The sequence below is a fragment of the Miniopterus schreibersii genome, assembly GCF_964146895.1.
Source record: "Miniopterus schreibersii genome assembly, chromosome: 11".
NCBI lineage: Eukaryota > Metazoa > Chordata > Mammalia > Chiroptera > Miniopteridae > Miniopterus > Miniopterus schreibersii.
In genome coordinates, this window is record NC_138111.1 from 52,204,071 (window position 1) to 52,215,517 (window position 11,447).

General features: G+C 44.5%; 1 long non-coding RNA gene across 1 annotated transcript in view; it reads right to left on the reverse strand.

Annotated features, from left to right (window-relative positions):
* LOC308563789 overlaps positions 1-11,354 on the reverse strand; it is a 34,629-nt gene extending 23,275 nt beyond the window's left edge. The window contains exons 1-2 of the long non-coding RNA XR_013999844.1: positions 11,235-11,354; positions 2,138-2,255 (exon numbers count right to left, since the gene is read on the reverse strand). This is a non-coding gene — a long non-coding RNA (uncharacterized lncRNA). The remainder of the gene's footprint in view (positions 1-2,137; positions 2,256-11,234) is intronic.
* Between the last annotated feature and the right edge of the window lie 93 nt (positions 11,355-11,447).

Below are 11,447 nucleotides of genomic sequence, written 5' to 3' on the forward strand. Positions count from 1 at the left end.
TTCCCAGAGCCAATCTTGACCTGGGGCCAGATGTGCTCAGATGACTCCCACTCCACATTTGGCCGCCAATGTAATCCTGACCTATTGCCCAAGTCTTGATGGCTGGGCTTCTGCTTGCTCTCCTACCTGATTCCCTGCCCCACTGACCTGCTTTCTACTCTTCACTGGCTTCCTTGTCATTCTGCCACGCACATCTGACAGGAAGCCCACTACCTTGTCACGCTGGTCTTTCTTGTAGTCAAAAATTACTATGGCTTCCTGGCGCATAATGTTTTCTCAAAAGGCATACCTATGTTACCTATCCTGTTCTTAGCTATGCTGACCTATCAGGTTCTTTCCTGGAACTTTGAGAACTTAACCAGGTAGTGGTAAGAGCTAAGTCACCTCTGACAATGTTCAGATGACAATGTTCAAATGAGAAGTCCACCAGCTCTTCCTGTTTCTGAAGGACAGACCCTGTTACCACCCTTCCTGAGACTTGGCTGTTCAGCTCTGCTTCTATGTGAGCTACCACAATAAATCTAATTTTTGCTGAGCAATAGATCTGTTTCTGGTTCCTGCACCCATATGAACCTTATCCAGTAAAGATCTCAATTGTGGACTACTTATCTGAACTCAATATGTCTCGCTTCCAGTCCAAGACCTCTCTTTCAGTCAACCGACGTCGCCAGGCCAAACCTTAAAGCATAACAATGTATACTGGTATGTAACATCTGATATTTGTCCCAGGTTCTCCAAAGGATCATAATTTTGGAACTTACTCCAGTAACAGTAAGTTCTTTGGTCATATTTATTTATTCATCCAGCCATCCAGACATCCATATTGAACATCCACCGCACACTTAGCACTGTCCACGGTGCTCAGGCTACAGAAGTAGAGCAGACAGCATCCCTGTTTTTCAACCTCATAGACGAGTGAAGTTAACTGCCATACTAATAAACAACCAGTACATAGAGGCACAAATACAGGTCAATGAGAGCACAGAGCTGGGAACAAATGACTGTCTTCAGAAGGGGATCAGGAAGGCTTCACAGAGTGGCTAATGTTTAAAATGATTATTGGAGAATGAGGATCAGTTCACCATGAGAATAAGGGTAGCCCTGACTGACTGGTGTGGCTCAGTGGTTGAGGGTCGTCCCATGCACCAAAAAGATCACGGGTTCAAGTTCCAGTCAGGGCATGTGTCCGGGTTTCGGGCTTGATTCCCAGTAGAAGGTGTGTGGGAGGCAGTCAATCTATATTTCTCTCTCACATGGATGTTTCTCTCTCTATATCCCTTCCTCTCTCTCTCTAAAATCAATAAAAACATTTTTTTAAAAAGAGAATAAGGGTAGTACTGCTTTAAGAAAACACTGCAGGAATAGCAAATTTGTTAACTATTCAACCTTGCAATCCCATGTTATGTGGGCATGTAACAAATGACTTATGTGTAAGGTTAATCATCGCAGCATTGTTTGCTAGGGTAAGAGATGGAAAACAATCCATGTGTAAATTAACGAGCACTGGTAAATAAATATGGCATATCCACCTGATGGAAGACTTTACAACTGTAAAAAGAAGAGGAATCTCTATTTACCAATATTAAAGATCTTTAAGACACAATGCTAAGTTTAAAGAAGCAGCATTTAGAACAATACCGCCTTTTGTTTTAAATGGGGTAAAATGAGGATATATATTCATATCTGTTCACATTTATATTAAAAAGCTAAAGTTATAAACATCTGATAAAAGTGGTTACTGTTGGGTATGGAGTGGTGAGAACTGAAAAGACAGTGAAAGGGGTGAGAGTTGGACTTTTCACCAAAAACGTGTATTTTATATTTTTAATTAAAATGTTATCTATTGTTTAATGTAAATAAGTTTTCAAAGAATACATTGCAAGGAAGTGGCAAAGGTAGATACAGGGCTCAAAAGACAGCACTTTCTGTAACTGTTCTGTGAGTCAGAAACTTGCTGGCCGCAGAAAGTAAGGAGGGCGTGTTTGGCCTCACCCCCTCTCCTGCGGGGAGCAAAGCCGGGGCAGAGAACTGCCCGCTACAATTTCAAAATGTGAGAACAGGCACCTTGAAAAACGCGGATACCAGGGGAGATTTACGGCTGGTGCAAAAGCAAAACATCCTCTGCAGGGAAACCTACCTCACAGACTTGGAAGCAGAATTTTTATTCCTCCTTATGTGGGTGTATTTCATTCAGCTTAAACAACATTCCTTCAGCCTTATTTGTGAAAGGGTGTGAAGTCTTCTCACATAAAACACTACGAAAGAAAACAAATAAAACAGCATACCCTTAAGTCATCTTATAATAAAAAAAAATCCACTGTAACTTTGAACTTCAGAAGCCTCCCCTGTGGAAAACATACGATACAAGGCTGGAAAGTCTTGACTTCCCCAGGCAATGGGCCAATGACAGGATTTTTGCATTGTGGGGTTTTTTCATCCTTCCAAGCTTCAGTGTACTCCTCTTTAAAAGTAGGAGAGCCTTGGCCGGTTTGGCTCAGTGGTTAGAGTGTCAGCCCACAGACTGAAGGGTCCCAGGTTCGATTCCGGCCAAAGGTCATGTACCTCGGTTGCAGGCTTGATCCCCGGCCCTGGTCAGGGCTCATGCAGGAGGCAATCAATCGATGTATCTCTCTCACATCGGTGTTTCTCTCCCTCTCTCTTCTCTCTCCCTTCCACTCTCTCTGAAAAGCAATGGAAAAAAATCCTTGGGGGAAGGATTAAAAAAATAAAATTAAAATTAAAATAGGAGAAATTTGTCCCCCCTTAGACGTTCCATGCCATCTGATTATTATAAAATCCCTTCAGACACTCAAATGAAAGAAGAGAATTTATAATTAAGTAAAATCAGTATCATTCAAACGTGTCCTCTAATATTTATCATTACCTCAGAGTTCAGTCCTCAGTGTAATGGTTTCAAAACTTTTTGTTTTCAATTCACCAAAGGATGACCAGCTTTGGGGGGATTGGGTTATTCTACCCAAACTCAGAAGAATCTTGGTTTTTGTGGACAGCTGTTATTTGTCCATTACTGCCTCCCTTCCTTTGGAGGACTGTTCTCCCATCCACTTGGCAGCTTTGATTTTGATCCTGATGGAGTTGTCCATCACAGTATCTGATCACGTGGCCACAGGGTGATCTAGATCTGGCCAAATATAGCAGCTTATTCCTCTAGCTACAGTCATTGGTTCAAAGGAACGGAACATTATGTGACGGGCATGTGTTCCAAGCTGGATTAAACATTCTCTTGGGTTGTTGCTATTTGGAGCTAGATGAGAAGGGGCCTTGCCTCTCAGATCACAAAAGCTGGGAAGGCATGAATATGAGACAGCCAGTAGTCATATAAAGCGTATGTGCATATTATAAAATTTGGAAGGCTGCTCAAAACTTTTAAAAACTTATTTTATTGTGTTGGCATTTTGAGTGATCTTCTAAAATCACTATAATTTAATGCTATCATTTTCATTTTCAACTTAAAAAAAAACAACCACAAAGAAACAGGTCGATTAAACTTTTGAGGTAATAAAATACGCAGGACAACTTATAAGGTTTGCACAGAATGGTACAGATTGAAGTGGGAAAATTTTCACAGCACGGAGGGAAGTTGAACCTTAAATGATTTGGATGAACAGAGAAATACAGCGACCACATTTTGTGCAGAAAAGGAGGCAGGTAAGAAGGTCAACTTGACAGGAGCAAGAGATAAGCGTCAGCAGACAATTAAGTGGGCCCAAAACAGAAGATTCATATCTGTCTTGAGACTAAGGGAGGAGCTCGACCAGGATTGAGTTGAGGTAAAGGGTGCTAGAAAAGGAGCCCCCCTGACGTAGAGAAGGGGGAGCAGGAGGACTGGAGTGAAGGAGCCTTGCAGCAGACATATGTGCACTAGATGTATTTATATGTCGCACTGGCTTCTGTCTACGTAAACAAACTCTGTATGTGCCCCTACACCCCAGCACCTGGTTAGGCCTGAGATGGGGATAGGACAGGGCCATTTGAATGCTGACCAATGGCTTGCATGGCCTGGTATGTAGGGCCTTTCCCAAACAAGGAATACTGGGCCGATCCTTGCCTCTCTTTTTCTGCCTCTCAGGAGATCCAGAGGGAAGTTGCTTGTAGCTCCATGAGCTGATCTAAACGTTACCAATAAAAGTTACCAAGTAGGCTGTAGGTCAAGGTTGCCAAATAAAATACAAGACAGTCAAATTTTGAATTTCAGGTAAATGACCATTTTTTAGTATAAGTATATCCCGGGTAGTGAATGGGATATACTTACACTGAAAAGTTATTTGTTCATTATTACCTCTGGGATTCACATTTAACTGGATGTCCTGTGTTTTTCATTTGCCAAATCTGGAAACCCTGTCAAGAGCCCTTTGGCAGCATGTGGAAATGAAGTATGCGGGGCAAAGCAGTGCAGACGTCTCCTTCTCCGCCCTGAAGAGAAGACAGGCCAAACCATTTCTGGTGCTGGGAGACTGTGCTGCAGGTGTGTCTCCTGTCCTCTCTTCGCTGGAGCCCTACTAAGCTACTGGACAGCACTTATGGTTCCTTTGGGGGAATCTTGGCTGTTCAGCCTTCCCGACCAGACATACATTATAAATGAGTAAGTACAGAGGTTCATCTTCAGAGTTCAGACTGTGACTATGTTAGACTTTAATACACACCAGGGAAGCCTTGCAGACTAGATCTTCAGAAGGAGGGAGCCTAACGTCAGTGCTCCCTCTCTCCCTCCTCCTTCGACCCTTCTCCAGCTAATGTAGCCTCTTTTTGAAGCCCAGGGTGAGATGCCCCCATGCCACCCACTCCCTCAGGAGCCCCTTGCCCTCCCTGAAGGACAAGAACATTCTCCCCCTTTGTCTTTGGCAGGGACTTGAAAGCTAGAGCACCCAAGAGGCTGTACTTTGCTTAGTCACAGCTGACTCTGGGAGAGTGACATAATCCCTAGTGTTAGATGCACTTGATATCCTCAGATATGTACCCCAAAAGCAAGGCACACCTCCAAGGCGAGTAGTTCTTTCTCAACCACAATGTCTGATCACATACAAGGAAAGAATATTCTTCCTGAAAATGGCATTAACTCGACAAGTTGCAAAAGAGTAATTGTGTTGAGAAGGAATTTCTTTTCTTTTTTCTGGACCTAGCTTACACGACCAGAGGTGTGCTTGTGTCTCTTTACCATCCTTTACCATTATTTGAGTGAGGAGCATCTTGCAGTGCCAGGAAGTAAGGGAGTGCTCAAAAACAAGAGGACAGGGAGCATGCAGAGGGGACAGAGAAGCCAACCTGAGAGAGCTCCCAAAAGGCAAAGCTGGAACAATTTGAGCAACAAAATAAGTAGTAATTGTTTTAAAGAGTAGGCTGTTCAAGTATGGTGAAGGCTAACAGATCAGGAGTCAACTGCCACTGAAAATATAGTGTTACAGTTCCTAAGAGGAGGGGTAGCCCATGCCACAGGGGGCCACATGAGGAATCACTGGGGTTGATCAGGAGGCAAAAAGCAGCAATGGGAAAATGTGGGCAAGAGCCTTTATTGTGGTTTCTGTAGGAAGGAACAGTCAAAGCATAGGCAGGTTTAGGATTGGCTGGTATGATTCATTTCAGCAGTTCTGGGTCACAGGTGCTGTCCCTAGTTGTCTGGTACCTGGACCTGGCTAATTAGGGCAAGGGATTAGTAGTCCTGAGTGTGAGCACCCCATAGAGGAGGAGTGGGGATGCAGGCCTTGGATTGGTTGGTTGACATTTGAAAGGCACACTCAGAGGACAGTCCTTTACTGTCTCCAGGAATTGGCTAGCCCTGGGAGGGGCCGTCTCTCCAGAGTCAGCAGGACCCAGATGCCAAAGAATCAGAAACACATGGCTGATACGGTAGTATTGGGTGATATAACCCAAAACATAAAATAAATATCCACAAGTCCATACTGTATAAATAAAAGATTGAGTATTTAAATAAATGGAGGGGACCCGGCCGGGCATGGCTCAGTGGTTGAGCATCGACCTAGGATCCAGAAGATCGAGGTTCGCTTCCCAGTCAGGGCACATGCCCGGGTTGTGGGCTCGATCTCCAGTAGGGGGCGTGCAGGAGGCAGCCGCTCGATGACTCTCTCATCATTGGTGCTTCTCTCTCTATCTCTCCCTCTCTCTTCCTCTCTCTGAAATCAATAAAGATATACTTAAATAAATAAATAAGTAAGTAACAAATAAATGGAGGGGAAGAGACAAACCTCCCTTATAGAATTCCAAATAATTATGTAACTACTCCCCATTCTGTGGTAGGCAGTTAGACAGATATGAGCAGAGCAAGGACGATAGGCCAGGTACAGAAGGTCACCAGGGTGGAAAGCTCCAGGTGCCTAGTGACGGGCTAAACTGGAAAAACAAGGCCCTCATCCCCAGGGTGACCTTTCCTCCCCTAGCATTATCGCTGGTCATGCAGTTCAGACCCTCCCCTGACCTTTCCTCCCCTGGCATGTTGCTGGTCATGCAAGTTAGACTCTCTTAAAGAAGAAAAGAACAAGGGGGCCTGAGAATAGCCCTTAAGCATTAAGCCCTCAGGATAATGAAGTTCTGACCAGTTGTAGGCAGTTAGACAGACATGAACAGAGCAAGGACGATGGGCCAGGCACAGAAGGTCACCGGGGCAGAAAACCCTGGGTGCCTAGCGAAGGACAATTGTAGGGTGACCTTTCTTCCCTAGAGATAACATCTAGGCCTCAGTTGTATTTCAGCACCAGGCCCAGAAAAAAAACAAAACCCGACAAGTGACACCACAACTGACCACCTTTCTCTGAGTTCACAGTCCCTGTAACAAAAAAGGGCCAAAACATTTTCTGATATTTCCCCCCCTGATTCTGTATTTCCTGCCAGTAAACGTTCTCACTCTCTTTGCTAACCCAAGATTTAAAACGCCTTACAATAAATTTGGCATAGTCCTTGGAAAAAACTAATTACCTAATTTTTACATATCAGTGGAACTGAGATGACGGTGATGGGAGAAAAGGGGCAGTAGAGGTTTCCTAAAGCAAATGGTTGGGGGCAATTTAGAGAATTAAAAGAAAGTCATTATGCAAATATAGACCTATTAACAGTTACTCAGCCTTGAAAAGGATCATTGCTTAGGATGGAAGCGGACACTAGATTCAAGTCTTCCACTACAGTTGTTAAAATTCTTTTTAATTAATGTAAGCCCTTGGAGTGGTTATAAATCTCACTCCTCACTAAATGCTTATTACTCTGCCAACCGCCGTTGTGACTTAGAGCACCCCAGCTGTCTTTCCTGTCCACACTATTCCCTCTCTGCCCCTCTCTACTCCTTTCTTTGGCAGAGAGAAAGCCCATGTAGTCAGTCGCCTGGCTTCTGGAAAGCAACTCTCCACCTGAACAAGCAATCAGTGGAAACAGAGAATCCAGGAACAATACTAAGCAAAAAAAATGTCTCCTTGAATCTTCAAAGAGGAGTCCCCAACCATTTTGCTGAGAAGAGCTGGCTAGTACTTATTTTCCTAAAGCCTCGCAGTGCGTAAGGCGAGAGTGAGGATTAGGCATTTGCCCAACTCCCTTCTGGCTAGAAGGGCCAGAGTTGGCTGTGGCAGCAGCTGTTTTTCTGTTGGCTTCCGTAGGGCCTTTCTTTGAACCTGGCGGAAATGCCTGTCCCTCAGAGCTTAAAGAGAGCTGGGAAACCAATAGCCAGATAACAATTCATAATCTTGGTTTGGGTCACTACTCAGAATCCCTACTGTAAATTTATGCCACCACCTCAATCCCCGTGTCACCAGAAAGGGACCTGGCCCAAGTGGGTCTGTGTTGGGCTGGCCTGGAGTGTGTGCGCTTTTGACTTTGTGCAGGAAAGATTTCACAGTGTGAGTCCAGGTGATTTTGAAAGTACGTTTACTAAAGCTTGCTTCTGCTATCCTAAGCCCTTCTTTGTTTCACTGTCCCCAGCTTTAATGAATGTACTCCCGAAATCATTCCTTCACAAAGTAAAAAACCCACACAGATACCATTGCCTTGAATTCTGGCCTCCTCTGAGCGACCTGGTGGATTTCTGTTATCTATCTCCCTGAGCCGGGGTGGGGTGGGGGGGGGTGGGTGGGATTTAAACTGTTTACCTCTGGTTGGAGAGAAGTGTAAACCATTTACTCTTAAGTGTACTTGGTTAGGGAAGATAGGATTTTGTGATTTCCTAGACGGCTGTAAACTGCTTTGTCATTTAACTGTCTCAGCTTTCCTATTCCACTTGTCCTGGTTTACTAACCTGTCTCACACAATTGGGAAACATTAGGATTTTTTTCTTCCTCAAAAATCGTACAAAGTTCACCTAGAATCACAGGGACTATACCTACGCTGGGACTTTGGAATCTTTCTACCTCCTTTCTGCTGCTGTTTGGTTCTACTGCCAGGTCTAGCAATACTTTGATCTGCCAAATTTGCCACAGAGCCAGAAGCTGCCTTTGCCATGGTCTTGATGGGGAGGAAAAACTTTCCCTCCACCCTCTTAGGTTCAGTCACTGGGGGCCTATGAATTAAACTAACAAAAGATAGTTTAACAACAGAAAAGACAGATTTTTACTCATATATGTATGATATACGGAAGAGTTCACAGAAAAATGTGACTCCAGAAGGCCCTTAGAATTTGAGCTTATTTACCATCTTAATAGGAGGTGGGGAGGGGAAAAGGGCAGTTACAGGAAAACAAATGACTTCTTAATAGGGAAGAGGCAAGAAAGGACCCTTAGGAGAAAACAAATTACTTCTGGGAAAGATAAACGGGCCCTTAAGAGAATAAATGTGAGTTTTGCAACAAAGTCTGTTTGAGTGTGGTGCCCACTTCTACTCAATCTTCCCTGGTTTCAGAGAGGGACTTTACCATCAAGACCAGTTCTTTTGGGAGGTTCACCATTTAGGTAGGTAAGGAAGTTTGGGGCGTGGACGGGGAACCTATTCTCAAATGCCTTCAGCTCAAAATAACTTGTACGCCGCAGTGGCTATTCTGGACCCCTACAGGCTTATTCCAAGGATTAGCTGTTGATGATAAGACCCTACTGAGTGCTGCGTGTGATTGCTGCTGGCACTCACTACAAATCCTTCTTACCTACTAATGCCTCAACCTGCTGTTACCCAGCGCCACACCTTCCCCTGCGGAGCTCATTCTGGTCCTGCCCCTACCCTCTGCTGTTCAGGAACCATCTGGTCACCACTCCTGAAACCAATATTATTAAATCTCCAGATATATGTTGAGTTCTTGCCATCTGAAGTGTGGCTTCATTCTCTGGAGTGAGAGCTCCCTCTGTGGAGAGATTTGGACCAAGTCTTACAGGCCCAGAGGAAGACCATTAGTCTTAAGGTTGAGATTCCAACTCAAACTAGCTTAACATTATACTGGCGTACAAAATGTCAAGTCTAGAGAGGAAGATGACCTCAGCCACAGTCATTCCAAGCGACATGAATTCTCTCTTTACCCATCTTCTGCATTTGCTTATTTAAATTCTTGGCTTTCTTCCTTCTAACTCTTCCACTGGTCAACATTGGCTGCTTCTAGGGCACTTCCTTAGGTCCTCAGAAGGGAGGGAGAGTTTCTAGTTATAAATAAAACCCAAGGAGGAGTCACTTGCTCATCCTTGAGCCAATTACTGTGGCCAGAGTAGGAAGGGTTCTAGGGCAGCCCCAGAAGGGTATAAAGGAGTAAGGAAGGCAAGTTCTAAGAATCAGAATGTTAGGCAGAAAAGAACAACAAATGTCTAGCTACCAGGGCTCTTATAAAAATATACATAACCTTATTTTGAAATGGGCGATGGACTTGAATAGACATTTCTCCAAAGAAGATATACAAATGATCAATAAGCAAAAGATGCTCAAGTCATTAATCATCATGGAAATGCAAGTCAAACCCACAAGATACCATTTCAAAACCACTAGGATGACTATAATGAAAATGTCAGACAAGTGTTGGCAAGGATGTGGAGAAATCAGAATCCTTATATAATGTTGGTAGGACTGTAAAATGAGGCACAGCTACTGTAGAAAACAGTCTGGTAGTTGTTATTCAAATTATTTAACATAGAGTTACCATGTAACCCAGAAATTTCACTCCTAGATATATAGATACAGATACAGATATAGACATATCAAAGAGAAGTGAAAATATAGCTCTGCACAAAAATTGTACACAAACATTCACAGCAGTATTATTCATAATAGCTAAAAGGTGGAAACAACTTTTTGATGAATGGAAAGACAAAATACAGTACCTATATCACACAATTTTATTCAGGCATAAAAAAATGAAGTACTAATACATGCCGCAATATGGATAAACACTGAAAATATTATGCTAAGTGAAAGAAGTTAGTCACAAAATTCACACATAGGATTCCATTTATATATAATACCCAGAATACATAAATCTAAAGAGACAGAAAGATTAGTGGTTGGCTAGGGCAGGAGGAGTTGGGAGGATTGACAGTGATAGCTAAAAGGTACAGGGTTTCTTTTGGGAGTGGTGCACCTATTCCCAAATCGATTGTGATTGTTGCACAATTCTGTAAATATACTAAAAACCATGGAACGAACAGTTTAAATGAGTGACGTACATAATATGTAATTATACCCCAATAACTAAACAATCGGGGCTTGCTCTGTGTGTCTTGCTCCTTCCTTTGAGGTCTCTGAGAGGTGGCATAAACTCATTGTGAAGCGAGACAGATTAAGTTCCAGTCCTGCCTCTATATCCTAGGAGGTATCTCCGTGATCAAGAGCAGCATAGGGGTCCCGGGAACATTGCGTAGTGCACGATACACAGACGCTCAATAAACTCTATTGTTTGTGTGTGCAACACTGCATGCCCATATACACACGCGACCACGGGGCCTTTGCAGAGGTTCTGGAGGAACCTGATCTGGAGGGCCGACCTCTGCCCCCAGCCCTGAGGCAGCAGCGCCCGCAGCCCCACTCTGGAGAGAAGGAAAAGTCTCGCAGGGGGGTGGAAGAAAAAGGTAAAGAGCCAGGCCCTGCCCAGCCTGCCCGGGGCGCAGCAGTTGCGCATGGACCCAAGATGCAGGAGATCCCTGCTCCATCCCGGTCAGGGCACGTGCGGGGGTTGCGGGCTCGATCCCCAGCAGGGGGCGTGCAGGAGGCAGCCGACCAATGACTCTCATCATTGATGTTTCTGTCTCTCTCTCCCTCTCCCTTCTTCTCCCTGAAATCAATAATTAAAAAAAATTTTTTTTAAAGAGCCTTACCCAAGGGCTTGTGGAGGCCGCCCCACCCAGCAGGGAGTGATGCTACGTCCCTGTGAGGGCCGGGAACCAAAGCTGACAGGCTGCGGGGGACGGAGAGCCACAATAGCTCCCGCCCCGGCGGAGAACAATGCGCTCTGCCCCGCACGCGGGGGCTCGCGGCGCCGCTGCCCCGGGGCCTGCGGGGAAATGTAGTGTCTGAAGCCCGGGCGGCGC